The 24,057-nt window shown below is 45.8% G+C and overlaps 1 protein-coding gene across 1 annotated transcript in view; it reads left to right on the forward strand.

Annotated features, from left to right (window-relative positions):
- Positions 1 to 8,197: 8,197 nt before the first annotated feature.
- Positions 8,198 to 24,057, forward strand: part of LOC147659347 (kidney mitochondrial carrier protein 1) — a 267,840-nt gene continuing 251,980 nt past the window's right edge. Inside the window, exon 1 of the mRNA XM_086951827.1 lies at positions 8,198 to 8,220. The gene's annotated coding sequence lies outside the window, so the exon portion shown is untranslated. The remainder of the gene's footprint in view (positions 8,221 to 24,057) is intronic.

Genomic DNA, 24,057 nt, shown 5'->3' on the forward strand with positions numbered 1-24,057 from the left:
CTTTTGGTTTTGGTCTCTGTTAAACGTCATATTGTAGTAAAAAGGTACTTGACCGTGGGCACACACGTACAGCTTCTGTGGCTCATAGCGAACCAAGGGCGTAATATACTACTTATTAATCACTACAATAATGTGTTTGATAACTCTAGGATTGCAGTAGTTAAAGATCTAGCGAGTGAAATTGATAATTTCAGCATGGAAACAAATGTTTTATTCGACTTTATCTGGGTAGGCGATTTTAATTTACCGCTATGTGAACTCTCAACCCTAAAGGTCTTTGGGGTTATCAATAATGGTGGTTCAGAGGACTTGCATTTCAAACATAATAGCTATGGTGATTCATTACAAAAGATCATGGGCTGTCATGACCTGGAAATTTTAGATTTTGCCAAAGATGATCTGGGCCTGACTATACCTACCTTTAGAAAATAAGCAGAGCAGCTCAGTAATTGACCATGTCATTGTCTCATCGAATATTTCCCCACACTGTGCCACCCCAGGATTAAGGTCTCATCTTTAAGTGATCATAATTGTATAATTTTGGAATGTACTCTGTGGGGGAAAAGCGTTGTGGAAGCGGGTACCACAATCACTAATGTGGAGCCGCACAGACCTAGTGGCGTAAGAATAAGATGAGTTGGGGAGAATGCTAAAGATTTGCTAAATTCAATTGTTAAAGAAAGTCTGACTGACATTACCCTTATTCTTGATAATGACACCGATCACGGGAGGGTTTTAACTGCTTTTTCAGATATTAATAAATCCATTGATGCTAGGTTCACTAGACCTAAAAAAACACAATGTAGGAATGGACCGGGTTGGTTTGACCATATGTGTACCAGTCTATTAACTAAGCTTAAACGCGCTCTTGCAAAAAAGCCTAGGGACCCAGGTGAAATCGTTAATTTAAGACTGGAGTATAAGCAAGCACTAAAGAGGAGGAAGGGTGAGATGCAGCAGCAGGCATGGGATTCACTTAATGAAGCCGCAAAGTTATCAAATAACACACTGTTTTGGGCTACAGTTAACTCTGCTTTTCTTAAGGAGGAAAAAATCCCTGAGTTAACCTCCAACGTGTCTAGCGGTGACTGGGTCTTGCATTTCTCCCAAATATTTGGTCTGTCTAACACTGTTGATAACTATCCTAGAAGATGGCCCATTATTGCATTGGACATTAGTGCAAAAGAGGTCGAGCTTGGGATCGGTGCGAGTAAGGGGGGCAAAGCCCAGGGACCCGATGAGGTTCCTATAGATGTTTATAAAGCAGCCCCAGAGTTGTGGAGCCCCCTTTTGGCCATTGTTTTTAATGCTGCTGTATGCACTGTAGCACCAAAAACTTGGGGGGAATCCATCATAATCCCGATCCACAAAAAGGGTAATCGATCTGATGCTAGAAATTATCAGCCCATCTCTCTTCTAGACTACTCAGTTAAGATCATGAGTAGAGTTATGTTGGCTAGACTAGAAGAGTGGGTGGAGCAAGAGGGTGTCCTGGCTGACAGCCAGTTTGGGTTTAGAAAGGGTTGGGGGACACTCGACCAGTGTATTAACCTTGATTTATTGATAGGCAAATACACTGAAGCTAAAGGGGGTTCATTATATCTCCGCTTTGCAGACCTTAGTAGCGCCTTCGATATGGTCGACCACACTATACTGTGGCCGACCCTGTTATAGCTAGGAGCACCAGAGGGAATAATTTTCTTTCTCGCCAGGCTCTAAAGCTGTATGCACCCCGAAATTCAGGGTTAATCGAGGGATCAGGCAGGGCTGCGTATTAGCCCCCCTACTTTTTATACTGTTTATTAATGAAATTGACTCCATTTTATAAGCCATAAACGCAGATGCCCCTAAAATTAAAGGTGTCTCGGTATCAGTGTTATTGTATGCTGATGACGCTGTCCTGCTTTCAAGAACACCATGCGGACTACACCGTCTGATCGATAGATTTTCTAACTTCATTAAGGATAGAAAACTATCTATCAATAAGGGGAAAACACATACTATGACGTATGGGGCTAAAAGGAAAACATCCAATGCCTTCTTTATTGAGGGTGAAAAGGTGCTAGAAGTAGATAAATTCTGCTATCTTGGGATAACCTTCTCTATAAACAAAAAATGGACTAATGAATTCAATAATATTAGCAACAAAATGGCAAAAAACGCACATGGTGTTTTTAGATTTGCGACAAAAGTTGGTGACAGACGCACAAGGGATATGCTCTACTTTTATCAAGCCAGATGTGTCACCATTGCAGTGTACGGTGCTGGGGTATGGGGGGGGCACCTGTTCCCACAATTTGTAATTGGAGAACTCCTTTTTAAAATAACTTTTATGTTTACCCTCCTCTGCCCCGACCGAGTTGATCCATCGAGAATTGGATATTCATTTTTTAGATGATCTACTATCAATGAGGCCATTGTTGTTATGGCGGTCGATATGGCTTCAGGAGGAAAAGGCTTTTAGTAGATCTATTATTGAGGATTGTTTATCCCTGGATAAATCCCGCAATATCCCATGGTTAAAATATGTTGCTGACTGTTATTAAGAAATATTTAATATTAATGTACTGATTGATCATAGTGCTGCATCTAAGATATCCAAAGTAGAGCTGAAAACTACATTCCTGGCCCATAAAGCTAGGAAACGGGCCTCAGCATATGGATCTATATCCACAGTCATGTTTTACTGTAAATACAACATGAATGAAGGTTTCCCAGGTTACCTTGCCATGGTGACTAGGCCATCCCATAAGCATGTGCTAACCAGGTTGAGGTTCGGCGTGGCACATCACTTAGTGGCCTTGCCAAACCTCAAGAAATATCCAACTGGGCCTTGTCTATGTGATGGCGTTAAAAAACAAAGCACTTTGCACTTTTTATTGATTTGTAAATTGTACATGAATTTTAGATTAGCCTATCTGAAACCCATGTTTATCAAATATGGTGTACGTACTGTTAATCAGGCGATGAATTTACTATTTAATATGGAGTCCGCTGATATTTGTTTTTTACTTTACTTTTTTAAATTGTTCTATCAAGGCACGTAAAAGTATGTTATTTTAGGAATGCTGTCTGTATTTTATGATACCTTTTTATATATGTTCTGTACTCTGTAATATTGACATTATACATGTTTTGTGCTTTTATGGTCATTTTTAATGTGCCGAATAAAGCTTCAGAAATTGAATTGTGTTAGAGACCTTTTACCAAATGAACCTAAAGGGCAAATCCGTGCCGGATTGTTTCTCCTATATTATATGTATTTATTGTATTTTTCTGACCTGAACTGTACCGAGTTTACTCCCATTTAGAGTGCTTAAAAGAGACACAGGTCTGGTAAGAAGCACCAAAATGTGTCTAGGGATTAACACCGCTCACAGTGATCAGTCATGCAGGGAAAAATCGTGGAATGTGGCATCAGAATTTGTGACCATGGGATTTCCTTGTAATCAACTGCGTTTGCAGCTGGCTGGCCTTTTTGTCAGGAGCATGACTGTTATTTTTCCATTCTCAGGGCAATGGGTAACTTATATTTGATATTTAAAAACTGCAGTTTGTGGGATTGGCTAATGGGCATTTTTCCCTGGTTAAATTTCGGCAAATTTGAACTGTCAAATTGTAACAAACTATGTGAACTTTAGTGCAACTAGTATTTAGCTGGTGCGATAACATTCACAAAACTTACCATTCGCAAATACAGGAGTTTACATGGGGGGTTCACGCATCTAATATTTCACAGAATTATAAAAAAAATTACCACAGTCTAGCCTGCTTAATTCACAATCTATATATTAATTTTAGGGCTTTATACATCTGTCACTAATTGTAATTTTAAAGGGTTGTATCCAATTTGCTGGAATCATTTTAATAAGTTTTAGAGATCTGTAATATTAGGGTGACTGCAATGAATGATGTAAATGGTCGCTATATTATGCGAATTCCCTATAGTATTTCAGTTAGTCCATATTTTATTTTTCATTTAAAACTGTTGCTAGGAACCACCAATGCAAATAGCACTACACTATTTTATATGTATTTTAATACTTTTCGCTTGTGGAGTTATGGTATGACACCTGTGATCATATTTCAACATTTCCAACCTTAGCAGATCTTTTGAGGTGGTATTTTTGGGGGAAAGTATTCATTTTTTTTTAACTTCCAAAGATTGTGAAATTGTGCCATGTGTGTCCTGCTAGGGGGTACAGTCGAAAATAAAATAGTACACAGGGACTCCGAACAGACCTGCCCTTTAGATGCTGCTGCTAATGTGTGGCTTGCCACGGACTTTGTATATAACCATATAATGCCACAAAATACAAAAGCACACCACATAATTAAACTCCACTTTATATCATTCCTCAACACAAAATACCATTCCACATATTTACACTCCGTAACACACAATACCACTCCACAAAATTCCATTGCACTCAATACCACATAATTACTAACCACCTAATTCCACAACACACCATGTCACATAATTCCACTACACAAATCCATTCCACACCACACATTTCCACGCCACACAATTACACAACTAATCCAATCCAACCCACATAATTCCACTACACGCCACATACATACACTCCATAACACATAGGTAAAAGACATTGCTATTAGCTCAAACTCAAACAAAGTGAGACCTATTGCATTTCTATTGGTTTTTTTCTTCTCGTTAGCAATATCAAGACAACATATAGGTGATTGTTATTACTATTAGCTAGGCTTTGCGCCCTCTCTCGTTTATGCTATTTTTTCCAAAAAACTCTTGAGATAAAAGAAATTCCGGCCTTAAATTTGCTTCTTTAGTTAAAACTTGTATAATCAACAATCATATGAAGGTTTCTGCCTCTTGATAGCCCAAAGGAACTAAGGCTGTGGGATATATCTTTGTATACGGCAAAAATATAACTGCTTGGTAGGTATACTGGATTATAGTTTAGTGATGTGGATGCTTCCCATATCAGTCAGACTCTGTACCTCTCATCAATTTGCAGTAATTTCGATTTTTTAAGCCAAAGAAGAAATCTCTGAAAAACAAGCATGCATATCCCTCTTCAAAGTTTCTATGCATCCTTCAACTGCTTGCTGCAGGAAGATCCCCACTATGTACTTCCACTCACAAAACTGCAGGCCTGTCCCCCATTTGGCAATGGAATTCTTACCCATCAAAAAAACAGGATATTCACTACGTTTTGTTAAAGGTTCAGCCTGTGGGATGTCTAAAAAGGGTTCTTAGAAGGACAGAAGAAAAGAGGACGTTTTGCTGGCAAGCAACGGCAATATCCTCTGCATCATATGTCAGATCTCCAGCTTTTTATGTGGGATACCTCCTTCCTGATATAATCTTGGATTGTTCTTGGAGTTTTCCTCAATTATAACAAGCATGCTACTACCTGTAATACAAAGCCCAGGCATGTTTTCAGTGGCTATATAATTTATTCTACTCTGAAGACTACTATGGTCTAAATATAGACCTCGTCGTTCCAGTAAGACTTTTTGACATCATAGACTGCCATGCTTGTGGGAGTGACCAACTGGTAGTCTCACTACAACCTTATTAATACAGGGATATGGGCCCACATGCATCAAGCATTTTTGTAGTCGCAAACGGTGCAATTCCTTAAAATCGGCCGTTTGCGAATGCAAAAGTGCTTTTTGGGACGCATGAAGCAATTTTAGAATTCGTAACATTTTTGCGAGTTCTAAAATTGTGGGTGCTTTTAAGAAGTCGCAGATGTGCGATTTCTTAAAAGCAATGCATCATTAGTTTTACAAGTGCAAATTCGCAATTAGGGTGCCAAATTTACCGAGTGGTTGAATTTGGAAAAAGTGTTTAAAATGCATAAAATGTTTTTTTTCAACATTCATGTTTCACACACACATGTCCTTAGGACATGTGTGTGTGAAACATGATGCGAAAAATACATTTCAGGGGTGCATGGGGGGTCCTTTGGACCCCCCCCCCTGCACCCATGAAATTTTCAAAGTGCCACTCGCAATTTGCTGATGCCTTCCTATTCACTCCTATGGGCCTTTTGGCCCATAGGAATCAATGGGAATTGCGAAAAGTAACTAAAGAATTCGGTATTCATTTGGGATTCGGTAAAAATTGCGATTTTTACCGAATCACAAATGAATACCGAAAATAATGATGCATAGCATTTTGCACTTCTTAATTTGCAATTCCTTATTTTTCGCAAATTAGGAAGTGCAAAATGTAACAATGATGCATGTGGGCCATGGTGAGTAACTTGTTCTTCTGGCAAACGACTTGGGCAGCCAATCATTTAAAGTTGTAAATCCAAAAAATTGGACTTACATCTTCTCTTTTGCAATCTTCTCCAATTATGATAATTACTGGGTTGCAGCAGCTCCATACGTTTTGAGAAGCAGCAATCTGCATTACTGCAGCAATTGACATTGGCCTTCCATAAATTCTTGTATTGGCTGGTCCTTGACAGAAACCTGGATTGAAAGATTTTATTAAAAAATCCCACTTTAATAACATTGTCCCTCCTAACGTCAGTGGTTGGCTCAGCCACATCAGTATGCATATCTCAGCACTTGCATCTCAAAAGAGGCTGTCATGTGTCACACTTAGGCATGGAAGGAAACACTTTTTACACATTGACTTTTGCCACACATTTGCGTTCATGACAGTTTGGACTCGTTTCTTGGAAATCTAACCTTGTTTAAAGAATGAACTTTGCTAGAAGAACATCATGCCACCTTGACACCATGTACAAGGTTTCTGGGTACATTGTGCAAATGAGTTTGTTCTTTTTGTACATATGGTGACACAGCTATCTGTAACACACAAACAATGGCAGCCTTATCAAGATCTTGGCCTAAAGCAAGGATGTCTTTTGTTATAAATAAACATCTGCTTCCTGGTGTTGGCAGAGAAGGTCTTCTGCTGTCATTGCGAGGCCCCTACCTGCTGATTTTAATTCTCATCACACATTAGCCACATGAGTAATTCACCGTGCACTGTAGACCAGTTCACTCCCCAGTTCAATCCTAGGGTCATCGTTTCTCCCTTTTATATTTTTTACTCTCACACGTAAACCGTAATTCCATACACTTCACAAATAGGTTTCTTGTATTTTGACAACCCCGCCTATAGCCCACCATGTATTGAACCCTGACTCTATAGAAACCGAACCGAACACTTCCGAAGTCTTCCTTCTATTTCCATCACACGTGACATATCACGTGACACCTGAGGTTTTGAATCAAACAAACGCGGGAAGCCATTGCCTTCACCGGCGTTTCACGGAGACTAGTACCGGACTGAAGTCTTCTACCCGGAACGATTCAGGTTAGTTTCTACCGCTCACCAACCTTACACTGGAGAGCACCGCATATATTTTTTCCACTGACATTGACCGATTTTTTTGTTTTTTCACTTCCTTCAGATTCCCTACCACCAATTAACAACAGGCATGTAAGTGAACTACGGAACCCCACATTTTTTTAAATAAGTAATCAGCACCATGTTAATCCTTTTCACATTTTCTTTTCAACCATCATTTCACCTTCTATACTGAACGGAAAGCACAATTTGATATTCGGTTTCATAAACATATGTTTGTTATGCAATTTTGAACTGATATCTTACGTATATTATTTTATACGCTAATGTTTGTTTATACTATTGCTTTAAGTGTCAATTCCCTGATGAAGGGCATGCCAAAAATGCCCGAAATGCATTGGACACGTTAAAGACATTGCCTGATTTTGCATATTGACTATAATCATGAGGAAATTTGAATTGAATCGATAAAAAAATCATCATTAAAATCATGAAATAAATGAAATGAATTACAATGAACATTGAATGGAAGTTGTTTTCTTGAACTAAGGGAACGCAAGCAAGTGTGTGCCTAACAAGGGATGGGACCAGAGTTTCTCTGGCCTCACATAGTAAACAGCTATCTGTAACACACAAACAATGGCAGCCTTATCAAGATCTTGGCCTAAAGCAAGGATGTCTTTTGTTATAAATAAACATCTGCTTCCTGGTGTTGGCAGAGAAGGTCTTCTGCTGTCATTGCGAGGCCCCTACCTGCTGATGCTTCGGCCCTGCAGCTGACTGATATCGCCGCAAGGGATATCCAGCTTGTGAACAAGACGGGGTCCTACATTCTTTCCCAGCAGGTATCTTGTACAGGGGTTTTTGGCAGAACACACACATATACCCGAGACACTAAGGTAAGGGACGCATTGTGGGAGTACCCCAGATTAATATACTGTTTTATATGCTTGCAGATATACATTGTTTCAGCACAATGGTAGAACATTTTATTCTGTTCACTGTCCTCATACTTCTAATAACTTTCATCTGCTTCTGTCTACTGATCATTGCAGCACATATATTTTATACAAGAATCACTTTGGTTTAAAGAAAATTGAAAACGTCCTTCTGTGTATTTCTTGCATATTTCTCTGAGCAAACGAGAGCATGAGTAACTGAGAAAAAGGGTTCCAGATCTGTTACCACAATTCCTGAGGGAACAGGGTTGTCATGTTCAATGGTTGCCAGAACTAGTTGCTCCCTGTCTGGGTTAAGGGGGCATAGTGAGCTAGCTGGTCTATGGGGCAATATATCCTGAGGGGGTGCTCGGAATCAGTCTGGCGCCATCCCAACGTTTATGTTGTCCACAAAACGAGCAGATCCTACTGAATTATCAAAACTACACAAGGCAGGTTTTTTCCAGACCTCTTCTTCTTCTGGGTTCAGTGTGCTGGGTGTGGGGCGTGTAACTCTTGAGCAGTTTTCATGCTCTGGGTACCATTTCAGGAAGCAAGGAACTTTAACGGACATCCAACATGAATAACAATTTTATGATGTTCACTGAGACATGTGTGGGTGAGATTATGACAGTTCCTGTAGTATTTATAAGTGTCAAGGGCAACAAAGAATGCACTGGATGGATTCCAAATTATCTCTAAGAATTGCAGAAGTCCAAGTGGCCTAAGATGACAGACATGTCTGACTGAGCTCCTATTCGTAACCCAGCATGTCTGACACAATCTGTCACACCGATCGATGCCCTGAGACTCGCAGGGTAAGGAGCACCTGCTGGAACCCCAGAGGCTGCTGTGAGTTATGGTGAAATCCTACACCGACCGAGGCACAGCGTTGCGCGCCAGGCTGGCTCATGAACAAAGAGTGGGCGTAGTGTCTACAGTGCGCTTTGACTGTACAAGGTAAATCAAGGACCTCCCCAGGCAGAAGAAGTAATCGAGGTCTGCAAATATGGCATAGGATGCAACCTGGGTGGCTGCCCTGCTGATGCAGATTCCTGGAACAGGCTTGGCCAGCAAAGAAATGGAGACGTGCAGACTAGTGGGTGGCCAAGTGAGGCTTTTCCAGGGTGCAGGAGCAGTGATGCCTTGACTTCTTGCAGAGTGCCTGGAGCAAGGAAAACTAGCAGAGCCCAGGCCAAGCAGACAATAGACCAGCCACAGGTATTTTGGTGCAAGTGCCCACCTCACTCCGTTACGACTGAAGATGACTAATAGAGAAGAAGGCAGTACCGAATGCATGTGGCAGACCCCAAGCTCCAGTGACTGTGACATCAGGTAAGGAGCGATTGGAGGGATGTCCCTCTCTTGTAGCCACATCATGGCTTGGAGAGACCCCTCTGCGCCCTTTTCATTGATCTGGGGTGCATCTACCTGCCGCATTGAATGCTCGGATCGCCATTGGCCCATGGGCCCTCAGTTTATTGATCCAACATGGTGGGGGACCCTTCACGACAATGGGGCTCCTGCCCTGGGTGGCTTTCCTGAACGGGTTGGGACCTGAAGAATGAAAGCCAGAAGCTGGTGGCTGTAGAGCAGGATTAAACCATACGGTTGGGGAATTGTGGAGGATGCCAGGACAGGAAACGTCATACCTCGCCTACTACTTTTACCAGGTGCTCCATCTTCCACTATGAATGGCTTTGGGAACACTAATTGGTGTGGGGGCCGTTGGTGGTGACATTGAACTATGGTGTGGCAGGCCTCACTTTCATCCTTCCGTGCCTATCGGCTGATGGGTAAAAATGAACAGAACCCGCTGTCCACAAATGAGAAAATAAACAAGTGCACAGATGACATAGAACTGGTGCAGGGAGACCCCCCAACTCCCCCCCCCCTATCCAAACATACCATGTCCATCCTACAAGCAATACAGTAATCAAAGTCTTCTCTAAAAGGCAAAATTGGCGAACTCAGTCTGGATCTTTCATTAATGCGACAGAATCTGCACCATGTGGTGAACACCGTTATAGAGGCAGTTAGAACATATATGACCCAGCACTCAAAGTTATCTCCTAGTTATACTATCAGCATGTAACTTGACCAGATAATAATTTCAAAATTATTTCCACCAGAGCCACATAGTGCACAGACTCGTAGGTTTGTTTTTCTTTAAAAATTAATTCCTTTATTCATAATCTTTTTTTTAAAACATCTTTTCTCTGTAGCCATAGCCAACGCGTTTTATCCCATATGGGACTTCCTCAGGGCTGTTTCTTTGTTCTTTGTATATGTAGTAACAAGTGCAGTTAGCTTTCCCGCATAAGAACTTGAAAGATGCGATAAAATCTGATTCTTTTTGCACATTTCCTTATGAAATCTAAGTAAACAAGCATTTACAATGCAACGGTCTCGCCTTTGCCAAAGTTAGAGCTATTGGCATTGTAAATGACAACATTTTTATTTATGTGTTGGTTTTGAAAAACCAAATGGCATTGTCATTTACAATGTCAATAGCTTAATCTCTCGCAAATGCGAGACCTATTGCATTTGCACCCACACTCACACAGAGCCACACACAGAGAGCCACACACACAGAGCCCCCCCACTCAGAGCCCCCCCACACAGAGCCCCCCACACACAGAGCCCCCCCACACACACAGAGCCCCCCACACACAGAGCCCACACACACAGAGCCCCCCCACACACAGAGCCCACCCACACACACTGAGCCCCCCCACACACACAGAGCCCCCCACACACACAGAGCCCCCCCACACACAGAGCCCCCCACACACACAGAGCCCCCAACACACACACACAGAGAGCCCCCCCCCACACACAGAGCCCTCCACACACACAGAGCCCCCCCACACACAGAGCCCCCCACACACAGAGCCCCCCCACACACAAACACTGTTTATCTGTGATTCAGTTCGTACCATCCTAAAATCTGCAAATAGTGACACCACTGTCAAGGGAGGAGGTCTGAAGAGGCAGGTAGGTACACGACTGGTCAAAGCCCGGTATTTGAAGGGGGACTAACAACCATACGGTTCGTCAGGACTGAGGTACAGAAAGAGGCAGAGAGCACAAGAGGGAGGGGGCAGGTCGGAAGGTGCACCCTTTCCTGCCCGAAAGTCAATCTCGCTCCCAGCTCACCTGCTCGGGGGTATCCTTCTCGCTCACGGTGGCCAGCGGAGTCCTAGGAAACGTCATGTTTGCGGTGGACCCTGAGCGGGTCTCCGGTGCAGGGGTTGCAATACGGGCCCTGATTCAGTCCCTCAATTGCAGTACAAACTATATATAGTAAGAATAAAAAAAACATTACAATAATTTGCCTGTACCCTAAAGATCACATCCAACAAGCAAATTCGGCAGGACATCATCCGCTTCCCAGCAAGCTGTAGCCGTAGCGTTTAGCAGCCCATGCTAAACGCCAAACCTCCTTGTTCTGTGACCCGGAACAAACATCCTTGTTCTGTGAAACGGAACAGGCTGTCTAGGCACCTGTGTTAATCTAAAATCCTCCTGCAGGCACTGCGACTGCCTCACATTTACCTGTAATAAAGTGACGGCTTCCGGTGGAGGAATCCTCTCTTACCTCAGAGTTCTAAGTGGGGCATGCATACCCCGCCTGGCCAAGGAGAAATGCGTCTCTGTAGCTTGTTACTGTTGGATCTGTAACCCCTGTTGCCAGTACGGACGCAAGCCCTTTACATGGGCCGCTAGGACCAATCTGCCTGGCGCATGTCCTCTCCCGCCCCCTGCCACTCCATTCTGCTCGTGTTTTACATGCGGGTCGCTATCTGATGAACTTGTAGTGCCTGATAATAAGAAACTGCGGCCTCCTGGCTACCACTGGATCCCTTATTACATCCCAGAATTACCACCGCTCTGAAGGAAAGGACGGCAGAATTACGCGGGCTGCTGGGACCAGACTGCCTATTCTGCTCATGCTTTACCTGGTGGGCCACTATCTGCCGAACTTGTAGAGCATGACAATAGAATTAGTGGCTTCTTGGCTACCCCTGGCTCTTTTAATAAATCCAAACATCGCATCCGCTCTGAAGGAAAGGGGGGGAATACTATACCTGGCTATGTTACCCCCCCCCCCCCCCCCCCCCCCCCCCCCCACACGCTAATGTGGCCTCCAACCTTCTGGTAACTGTCGATGCCGTCCTTCTGGCACAGAAATTATCAGCCACTTGTGTCTCCCAACTGTGGGACAGGGGTCCAAGTGTTGGGTGCCCTCTCCCACACCCTGCTTGTGTATTAGCGCTCAGGGAGAGGAATGGGTGCAGGGCTGAAGCCTCTTGTAACTTTCCCCCGTGCTGTCTAGTTAGATTGGCAATTCATGGCGCCCTTGCGCTGCATGAATAGTGTAACTGTTCTTGGAACAAGGAGGCCTACTGTGCTAACCGTGTGTACACTTGCCTACGACTTAAACCCAGCAGAGGTCTCGCTACACTGAGGTGACGGGCCTGCGCAGTGCTGCGTGGGTGGAGGCCAGCCCTCAGTCCCCTGCATCGAGTCCTGCTGCCCCAGGAAACCCACGAGACCACAAGGAGCGTTTACATACCCACGCAGGGGCCAAGCAGGTGTTGCCTTTGCCCCATAAAACTTACCTTCTGCTGAGGTGGTTACGGAGCAGGAGGCCTAGGGTATGCTGCTAACCAGGCCTGTCGTCGTGCCATCTAACCCTGTCCCTGCCAGACCACCCTTTGGAATAACTATGACAATATAACCCTCAGCTACTGACTTAGCGTGAGCGGGAACCTAAGCACTGCGGGGGCCTACGTGTACTTATACCTGCCACCTGTGCCTCTCTAGTAGTGAAATTCTCCCTCTGAAATGCAACAAAAGGCTCGCATTGACTTCCTCAGCCCACCGTACACTGCCATTAGTCGTGTACTATGGTGACCCCAGGTAGTGAGAGCGCAAGCTCATCGTAAGCTACAAAACTGAGGCACAATATTTTAGATTTCCAACACCGGCATGAAGAGCCTTCTGCCTGGGTGACCTGATTCACGTGCCTCCCCTCAGCTGGAGAATTCCACTATAACCTTTAGAAGAAGTGTCACCTTAAGCTGCAATACCCAGGTATTGTATGTCTGTCATTAACCTAGGCTACAAGACTGAAGTACGATCAATTTCACTACAGAACACCAAGTCACCAGTGTTCCCTGCAAGTCGCGCGGCTGGGCGCCCGCGCACATCAGAGCCCCTGAGCGCGCACTGCTGTGCGAGTGGGGTGCACACAGATCTCAGAGAGTATTCGCGCCACCGAAGCAGGAGTGAAAAACCGGCATTTGTAACTTGCTGAGTAAGAGGTATTTAGCAAGTGCTTCCTCCTGCTAAATTCCTTTTGTTTTCTAGAGTGTGGCTGTGGGGCTCATTGCGTGCTTTTGTTTAAAGCATTTGTGTTACTTGCTGAGCCCATCACGAGCTGCGATTAACACGAATGCTTAAAACAAAAGCACACGATATGCCCTTCAGCCACACTCTGGAGAACAAAAGAAATGCAGCACCAAAACACAGCGTGTGATTTTAGAAGCACCTATAAGCAAACGCTGTGTTTGTAGACTTGCTACATTTCTTGTCTAAACAGAGCTGGGCTGTGGGGTGTGATTATGTGCCTTTCTTTTTTTTTTTTTAAGTTTTCATGTCAATTGCAGCTCATGGACGCTGCCATTCACATGAAAACGTTAAGAAAGGCGCACAATCACCCCACAGCTGCGCTTTATTAAGATAAGAAATGCAGGAAGCCTCTTTTCCTGGGTGTTTCATTTATGGCAGTAACAAGTGCACACTTTAATTATGAGGAGCCATGAGCCTGAAGGAGTTAGTTGGCATACATGGATGTGTGAATCTCTTGGCTCCTTCTTTCTTGTTTAAACGTCAAAGGCATGCTTTAAAGTGGTTTGTGTTGCACACTAAGCCTTGTCACAGGCTAGCTGGTATAATGTTCCATCATGTAATACTTTACGTGCTTTGATCAACCAAGTGTAATATTATATAGATTGTTTTGAGACTGTGCCAGATAGGGATTTAGAGTGGTTTTAAGTGAAATGTTTTGACTTCTGGTGAGGTGTTGTGCTACGCAACTTTACCCTCCCATCAATACACCAACAACATGGTTATCGATCTGAACTGGTCACCTAACTGCTGCTTGCAAATAGACCACTTCTATCATAGAAGCACGATTTGTGTTTCCATAGTTTTAGTGAAGACTTAAGAGAATGAACATATGCGATGTCAGAGGCAGGCGCGGAGCAACGTTAGTAACATGTCAGACTAAAAAAAGTGTCACATGGCAAAAGGGTTACCTATATCGGGCAGGCCACATGTCAGGGTCGGGACGCTATTTAATCACTTATTGGTCCATAAAGCAGGACCACAACTTTAGCAGCCTCTTGACGGATTGGACAAGGTTTATCAGTCACAAAACAGGACTATGGTAGAGCAATATATATTGGGCTCTTCCTGAGGACGAGTTATCTAGTTTGTAGTTTTTTAAAGCGTTACAGGTTGCTTTTTGGGTGCTTCCTAGCATTGGACGTCAATGTGATAGAACAGTGTGCTCTAGCAGGAATTTAGAAGGTTAGATTTTGATCTGGTGGGGTAAGAATTTATCCTGCTATTCTTAATTTGATCTCCATATTCCACCATGACTTAGTGAGTTTTAGAAGTTTGCTTTTCAAGTTTTTTTCCGAAACGTATGTTGTTTGACTTGGTTCCCATGTTTAGATACAGGAAGAGAATGTCCTCCTTCATCATGACAAATACATGGTTAGGCATGAAGTAACGTTTTCCTGATTACTACTAATAAGGCAACATTTTTTCCAGAGACTGTTAGCGTTGGTAAAAATGAAAAAATAATAAAGTATCAGAAAATATACTGCATTACATTCCAGCCTCTTTTTTGCTGCATCATTTAGTCAACACTGCAGCATAATTTTGTCCTCCATTGGTGCATAATTCCAGTGGCCCCAAGGCAGGCTGCACATGTTAAAAGTGCTTGTGCATGAAGCAGAGAGACTGTGAAGATTGTGAACTTAGTTTGGTGTGCTGGCAAATCATGCACTGTCGACCCCTGGTGAGTTACAGATACTACTGCTGAAACAAGGCCAACGGAGGGACCAATGGGTGAGTCGGACTGACCTCAAGGGCAATGGTGGCATGAGCGCTGGTGGAGCCCTGTGCAACAATGTTTGTTGGTGCCCCCTCAAAGACTCCCACTGTCACTGATTCCCTCACTACCACCCTTTATCAGTGCCCCTCAAGTCTCCATAACCATACTCTCGCTCAGATAAATTTAACTTGATTTACAGCGCCGCTCATACCAGTGTAGGGTGGCAGAGCACTTACTCATATGTGTGTAAATCTTTGTATAGGAAATGTTACATAAGACAAAGGACTACACGGTGTAGGAGTGACATGACATCCATACTAGTACGCAGTATAGTTTAATGGTGATTGGTTTAGAGAAACACACTGAAATTAGAATGTAATATCATGATTGGGGGTTCTCTTTAATAACCAGAATTGATTTCTATTCAAATGAACTCTTTTTGCAACCATAGGGTAATCAGACTGGGGAAAACATGAAAGGTAATAGCTCACTGTTCTATTTTAGGATTTTGACTTATAAACTGCAAGTATCAAAAGGATCTCACTGACAAAAGCAGTAACCCACTGACCCATTTACATTATGTGCACTTTTTTTATCTGGATGGTACATGTTATTTGCAGCAGGCAAATTAGCCCTCTATGCTACCTTTTCATGAGTCAAAACTTCCACTTGACAAAACTCTATCTATCTCTAGGAAGAACATTAATCAACGGAGTTACCATGACATTTTTATTGTTGCCTAAAACTGCTAGCGGCCAGGCCTGCTCAGCGCTGTTCATGAATATTCTATCTCTGACGCATAGCATTTTAAATTTGAAGGCGCAGTTGCATGCTCATATATGTTAGACAATTTTAGAGTACTGGTGCTGCCTCATTGGCAGTGTACCTCAATTGCAGTATTGTCAGAGGGGCGCTAGAATACGGGACTAATTCATTTTAATGCTGTCATGTGGACACAAGCATTAAAATGCGTTAGTCGATAGCCTTATGCGGCCCTACCCTAACCCAGCTCTGAAACTGCATTTGTTAAAGTTTTCATGTTAATCGCAGCGCCCATCGTGAGCTGAAATTAACATGAAAACTTAAACAAATGCACACAATAAACCCACAGCCCAGCTCTATTAAGAAAAGAAATGCAGCAACATAGCTGCCAAGGTTTCAAATTGACATGTGGGACGGTTTCAAACCTGCCTTAACAACATTCACTTGGATCTATTTGTGAGAAAATGCACCGTCTTTTCACTTTTTTAAGCAAGTTTGGAGTGATATTTGGCGCTACACCCACATGCGCGGTCTGGTTACTGGCGTACATAGCCTTGGTTGCAGCGCACATAGACCTTACACTGCCGCACACATAGGAAAAATATTAGAGGGAACATTGCAAGTCACCCAGGCATGCAAGTGTCCACTGCCTAATTGCCCTACTTCATGTGCCCCACAGCTTAGCTGTAAGATTCCAACTGGTGCACCTAGTTCCAATATTCCTTGAGACTAACCCTCCCCCCCTGGTTTGTGGTCGAGGTGTGATGCAAAATCCGTTGCAGCAAACCGTAAAACCCGGTGTGGGTTCCCTCGAGAAACCAGTCAAAGCCCCGAATACTAAGATTATCCTGTCGTGGTAAATTCCTAAAATTAACTCTAAAAGATTTCAATCTATCCTAACACCTTACGACCCGGCGGGTTCCTTGTGTGAACTGTCTCCAGGCAGAATGCTTGTAATGTGCCTTGCTGTCCCCCACCCAATGAGAATAGCTATTGCAGCTGGCTGAGATAATTATAACGTGTGCTCCCTTGCCGGTATCCAAGCGCTGAGTACACATGTCTTTTGTTCAACTCAATTGGGTTTATTTTATCGACCATGTGAAAAAGATAAGCTGGGGTGCCTGTTGATACGTGATCGGCCTACCTAAGCCTCTTCCAATCTGTTTTGACAATGTTGAAGCCGGACGAAACCTCCAGCTGTAAACCATGTAGCTGTAAGGTGGCCATAAAGAACCTGTGAAAGCAGCAAAGGGGGCCCACTGCACTCTACTACTTCTCAATTAACAAGAACCATAGGGGTTTGTGGCCCTTGCTCCTAAGGATTGGTAAGGATCTGCTCCATCTGTGCAGTGGCAGCCTTCCCCCCAAAGTAAATGAGGACCCGTGGAGGCGTCAGCACTGAGCTAGCCTAGAAGCCAAGTCTCCGGTCAAAGCATAATTTTTTTTTTTTTTTTTTTTTTTTTTTTTTTTTTTTAAGACGTTTATTAAATATTCCAGTTGTACACAGCGTCTTGCACACAACCCTGAGGCTGGCCGCTATTCATCATATGCAAGTATCACAATAGTACCACAGTATTTACGACCATCCTCGCCAAGTTGCTGATTATGAGTACATCACCTGGATACATTCGGATAGGAATATTCACTGAACTAGTCCGTCTTGTTTTGTATTTTAAACAACCATAACTTGTCTCCATCAAAAGTAGGATTAAAGCATTCAAAGTCAACATCCTACAGGGTTATACATCACAAGCATTGGCAAACGGGTCCCAAGTATACTTATCATACTATGGAACCTTTCCTATCACAAGCCATACCACCCGCCTTGATTAGCACTCTCAGTGTCTCCTCCCATCCAGCACGACATACCTCAGAATTCCAACCACGAACCCTCCCTAGGCGAAGTATAAGCCACACACGCTAAATCGCATTTCCCTTGACCACTGCTCAGCATACGGAGTCCCAGAGAATTCCCCTCCGGGTCCCACAACACATTGAAGGCCATGATAGAGCAAAGGCATAGTATCATCCCCTCTACAGGTCATCATCAGGTTCTAGCAGTTCCTCTGGGGGGTCACATAAGTTCCCTCGATATTCGTTCCAATTTTTCCATATTCTCGACCATTTCTTAGGGCACCCTCTATGCACATACACTGCCTTTTCCGCCACCATTGCAGAATCCATATCGTTACACCACCGAGTACATGAGGGTTTAACACCAGATCCCCATCGCCTAGCAATGTTACGCTTTGCAATGGCCATACCCAGTGTCGCCCATATTTGAAGTCCCTTGTTCATATCAGTTGGTGACCAGATATTCAGTAGACAACATTTAGGTTCATTTTGCAGCACTACCCCCGTCGCCTCCGATATCTCAAACAAAACCTCCTCCCAATATGATTGTATGTTGGGGCAATCCCATAGGGTATGAAAGAAGGTCCCCGGGGATCCACAGCCTCTGAGGCAAGTAGGTTCCAAGGTGCGCCCTAGCTTGTGTAGTAGAGTACGTGAATAATACACTCTATGTAGTATTTTTAATTGTACCAGTTTCAGTCGCGAAGGTATGGTGGTCTCTCTGGGTGATGCCAATGCATGTAACCAGTCCTCATCCGCTATGTCCCCCAGATCCACCTCCCACCGACTGCGGAGGACCACCGTGGGGTCAGGGAGATTATTGACGAGCTTTCGATACGTAAGGGAGATCGCCTTCTTATCCAGGTGGTCAGTGAGGAGTCTATCCTCCAGGGGGGAGGATGCAGGAAGTATTGCACCAGATGGGATGGCTCCCTGCAAGGCATGTTTGATTTGTGCATAACGAAAGCGTTCATTTACTCCCATCCCATACTTCTCTTGTAGGGCCGGGAATGAAATAATCTCCCCTCTGATCCATAGGTCTCCAATTGTCGAGATGCCAATTAGATCCCACTGCCTGAAACCTTTCGAATTCGACAGCGTGCCAAGTTTGCGGGTATCCCAGAGTGGTGTGGCAAGTGTAAGAACCCCCTCCCACCCCAGAGCTCTCTGTGCAGTGTGCCAGATCTTGATTGTGTGAGCCGTCGGGCCCGTGAGTGTGTGCCGGCGTTTGTCAGAGTATAGCGCCTTCATAAGGTTGCCTGGGGGCAGGACGGTTCTGTCCAGAGCGTAGGCCGGATCTTGTTGCGAGGCATGTATCCACTGATTCACCACCATAAGCTGTGCTGCCCAGTAATATAATTTGATGTTCGGTAAGGCAATGCCCCCATCGTACCAACTACGTGTCAATTTAGCCTGTGCAATGCGGGCCGGTTTACCGTCCCATAAGAGTGCGGTGATCTCTGCATCGACCGATTTGAGGTAAGTGAGAGGGACCGGAAATGGGGTGTTTTGCAAGACATAGAGGAGTCTAGGAAGCGAGAGCATTTTAAAGAGGGCTGCCCTGCCTAGTAAAGTCAACGGAAGGGAGCGCCAGTGCTTCACATCCGACTTTAGCCTCTGTAGAGGTTTCAGTAGGTTTTCCTCCATGAAGACTGTGACCTGCGGAGTGACGTAAATGCCAAGATATTTAAACCCTCTGGTTACCGTTTGTAAGATGCAGCCATGGGGTAGTATGGGCGGTGAACCTCGTAGGACATACAAGAGCGACTTTGCCCAGTTAATTGTATATCCCGAGACCTCTCCATAGGTCGTAAGTATGGTCATTAGTGTCGCTAGGGACGGGGTCGGAGACATTAAATACAGCAGCACGTCATCAGCATAAAGGGAGATGCGGTCTTCCCAGCCCTCTCCCCACGAGATGCCCCGGATCTGTGGATCCATACGGATTTTCACCGCCAGCGGCTCTAGAATGAGGGCGAACAATAGCGGGGACAGGGGGCAACCCTGTCGGGTGCCACGACCCAAAGTGATCACTCGTGACGTGTGTCCATTCGCAATGATCTGCGCTAGGGGTGCTGTGTAGAGGAGCCGAACCCAGCCACAGAATTTAGGGCCAAAGCCCATTTTCCTGAGCACCGCAAAGAGGAACGGCCAATCCACAAGATCGAATGCCATGGTCGCGTCTAATGAGAGAATCGCAGCATCCTCCCTGAGTGAGGGAATACGGTGTAGTATTCCATTAAGACGCCGCAAATTAAGGGAGGTGTTTCGCCCTGGCATAAATCCGGACTGGTCGGGGTGGACAAGTGTTGTGAGGTGAGGTTGCAGACGTTGAGCCAGGAGTTTCGCCAGCACTTTAGCATCTGCGTTCATCAGCGAGATCGGCCGATATGAGGATGGCAGGTCAGGTGGTTTACCAGGCTTGTGTATAGTGACAATAGTGGCCAACCTCTGATCCGGCGAGAGGGAGCCCCGCTCCAAGCAGTCTGCATACATGGGGAGCATATGGTGGGTAAGGGTTGACGACATCGTCTTATATAGTTCGATTGGCAGGCCGTTAGGCCCCATTGCCTTTCCGGTGTTCAGGGCCGCCAGGGCCAGCCCCAGCTCCTCCCCCGTTAGATCATCTTCTAGTGACTGTGCGTCTTCCTGTGAGAGTGTGGAGAGGGGAATATCATGCAGGAAGCGTGTGCACTCGTCTTCTGATATTCCTGAACGTGCTGTGTATACTGATTCATAGTAAGAAGCGAGTTCCTCTACTATTTCAGCGGGAGATGTAGTGTGTGTGCCATCAGATAGTGTTAGGGCGGCTATCCATCTACTTGCTCTTTCTTTCCTCTCAATCCATGCCAGCATTTTCCCTGTTTTATCTCCTAATTCATAGACCCTATGTAACGTATCAGTCAATCTCGACTTTGTCATGTCCTCTGCATACGCTCTAAATTCTTGAGATGCCAACGTCAGTGTGTGTGCCGTGTCCTCCGTGGGGTCAGAGGCGTGCGCCAACTCCGCGGTCTGGACCGCCGTTTCGAGCGATTCAATGGTTGCCCTCTGTGCTACTTTATGCCTCGTGATAGTGGAGATAGCTTGCCCCCTGATCACTGTCTTGTACGCCTCCCACAGTATCGACGGTGAGTCGACCGAGCCCACATTGTCCTCGAAGTAATTCGCGGTAGCCGTTTTTAGCGCTTTGGAAATGGCACAATTCTTAAGAAACCCAGGATATATCGGATAAATCCGTTGACGTCGGTCGGGGTGTACTGTGTAGGTGAGTAGCACCGGGGAGTGGTCAGATATACCCCGCGGTAAGTGTTCAATGGATGCAATCTTTTCCGGGGGTACTGCTAGTGTCAGTAAGTAGTCTAACCGGGAAAGACTAGAATGTACTCCCGAAAGAAATGTGTAATGTCGGTCCCGGGGATGTTTGAGTCTCCATACATCTAACAATCCCAATGCGTCCAAGAATTCTCGGAACATGTGGTCAGCTCTGGTAGCCTCTCGAGGAGGCTGCCGATCCATGGCAGCGTCCAGCACCGCATTGAAATCGCCTCCAATAATTAATTCCCCTTCCGGGAGTCTAAGCAGTAAGTTACCCAGGTCTTGGAAGGCCCCTTGATGCAATGCCGGGGGGATGTATACCGTCAGTACGTTATAAGGCCGTCCCTCCCATTGGCAACTGATCGCCGCAAAGCGTCCCTGGTCATCAGCCCATGTGCGCTTAATAAGTAGGGGTGCATTTTTGGAAACCAGGATACCCACCCCACGTGAACCTGAGGAGAATTCTGCGTGAGTGACCATTTTAAACCCCCAGCGGTTAAGGGCCTTACAGGCTGTACCCACCAGATGCGTCTCCTGGAGTAATACTATTGTCGGCGCCTTTCTCTTAAGGAATTGGAGGACCAAACCCCGCTTAATTTTGTGGCCCAGCCCATTTACATTCCAGGAGATGATAGTGAGTGGGGGAGGGACCAATGAGTGTGGGTGGGGGAGAGGCGTTAAGAGGTTGTGGTCAGCCATGTCTGTAGGTGCACCTGTGCGTCAGTGGCGCCGAACATAGCAGTCGGACCGGGGTCCAACAACAGTGCACGAGGGAAGCCCTGCCTGTGGCGATGAAGAGTGCTTGGACTGGTGTAGGGGCAACACAGAGAGCGCTCTGCGCTGGAGTGTAGAGCCGGCCTAGATAGAAACCTGAGAGCATTGGAACCTTGGGACCCAATAACTAAGCAATCATTATGTACTGAGTGCCGGGGCGGCAATGCCCCCAGAGAGGACACTCGGACTAAGGGACCACACCCTATATCGTGTCGTGTGGGGCACAGAACAGTTCCAAACCCCTCCCCTCGTCTAGCTAGAAGGTCCATGGAGAATACTAGGCTCATTAGGAAGCCTCGCCTGTGGCGGCATTGAAGATCTAGCAGTGTGTACCTGTGCCCGAGTAAGTGCCCTGTGGTCGAGTGTATACATAACCCTAGGAAAAACATGAGACTCAACAGAGAACAATAGAACTTCGCAAACAACCCCCCCTGCCCACCCCCCCTCCCTGCCTCCCTGCTACACGGACATATAACCGCCCGCTTCCCCAACTTAGCAGAGTGCCTACTCCCAGTGTTCCCCAATGTACTTGCTTGCGGGGTAAGTGTTCCGTGGTATGAGTGACCCCATCACTCACGAACTGCTCTTCTCGTTCGTAGTCCAACGGCAGCCCTTTCACCTCCCGTTGCCACCGCCGGATCTTACAGTGCCAGTAAAGAACTCATATTTCAGGACATCGTTCGTCGGCTTCCGGCCCCTCTTCCAGCTCCTTGTCACGATTATCTTCGGTCGATGTTGGCGAAGTTCCTGTATTGTCGAATCGTTGGTTTCGTTGGCCTCTGCCCGTGCGCCTAGTAGGTTCCACCCTACGCCAACCGTCCAGCCACTCCCACGCCGCCTCCGGGGTATCAAAAAACCAAGCTTTATGATCATCCACGACCCTCAGTTTTGCCGGGAACAGCATCGAATAGGGCAATTCCTTTGCCCGCAAGGCCTGTTTAACCTCCATGAAGGTCTTGCGGCGTCGGGCCACTTCGGCAGTATAGTCAGGAAAGAAGGCCAGCGTGGAGTTATGTATCTTGATGGGCGGGGTATTCCGAGCCGCTTGAAGTATGACATCCCTGTCCCGGAAATTAAAGAGCCTGGCCAGGACAGGCCTTGGCGCTGCTCCCGGTTTTGGCGTGCCACCTGGGACCCTGTGCGCCCTCTCCACGGAGAAGAAGTTCGACAGACCTTTCGGTTTCAGTTCTGTTTTGATAAGATCCTCTATGTAAAGGTCCATCGCCCGTTTGCCTTCCGATTCCGGTAGTCCAAGGATGCGGACATTGTTGCGCCTAGCCCGCCCCTCCTGATCGTCCAGCTTGTCCTGCAGTTTCTTAGTGACCGCCTCCATCCGTTCCATGGCCAACTGTAGTTCGGAGGTGTCCTCAACCAGGGATTTCGTGACCACTTCGACTTGCGCCACCCTCTCGGTCATCTTGTGCAGGTCTGCCCTTAGTAAGCCGACGTCCGAGGAGATGGCCCCCACTGTAGTCTGGACATTAGTGAGCGTCCTCATTAAGTCTTCGAGTGTTACCTTTTTTCCACCATCACCTTCGGAGCTCCTGCCCGCGGACGAGCGCCCTTCTGGGTGTTGCAAGGGGGTCTTCTCGAACGCGAATTTTTCCAGTCTTGACTGAGCAGTGTTGTGTCGCGTTCCCTTTCCCGCCATTCCAGCGGTCGCACGGGGGCCGTCAGGCGTGTCAGCCTCGGCTATTGTCCAGATTGAGGCTTGGCCCTCTGAGGGTTGGGCGTGCAAGTAGGAAGGTCCGCCGATGAGGCTGGTCCGGTCAGGCGTCAGGGGTATGTTCTGAGAATGGCTCAGTGGGTGGGATCCCCCTATTCCGAGGTCCGGCAATGTAGTGAATAGCGACAAAACAGGGCACGACGGGGTTTGGCCAGATGGGAACCCCCAATGCAATGCGCCTCGCGACGTGCAGGCCTCTACGCCACAGCGTTCTCACCGTCACCACGGGCGA

This window comes from Lissotriton vulgaris, unplaced genomic scaffold (genome assembly GCF_964263255.1).
Source record: "Lissotriton vulgaris unplaced genomic scaffold, aLisVul1.2 SCAFFOLD_663, whole genome shotgun sequence".
NCBI classification, from domain to species: domain Eukaryota; kingdom Metazoa; phylum Chordata; class Amphibia; order Caudata; family Salamandridae; genus Lissotriton; species Lissotriton vulgaris.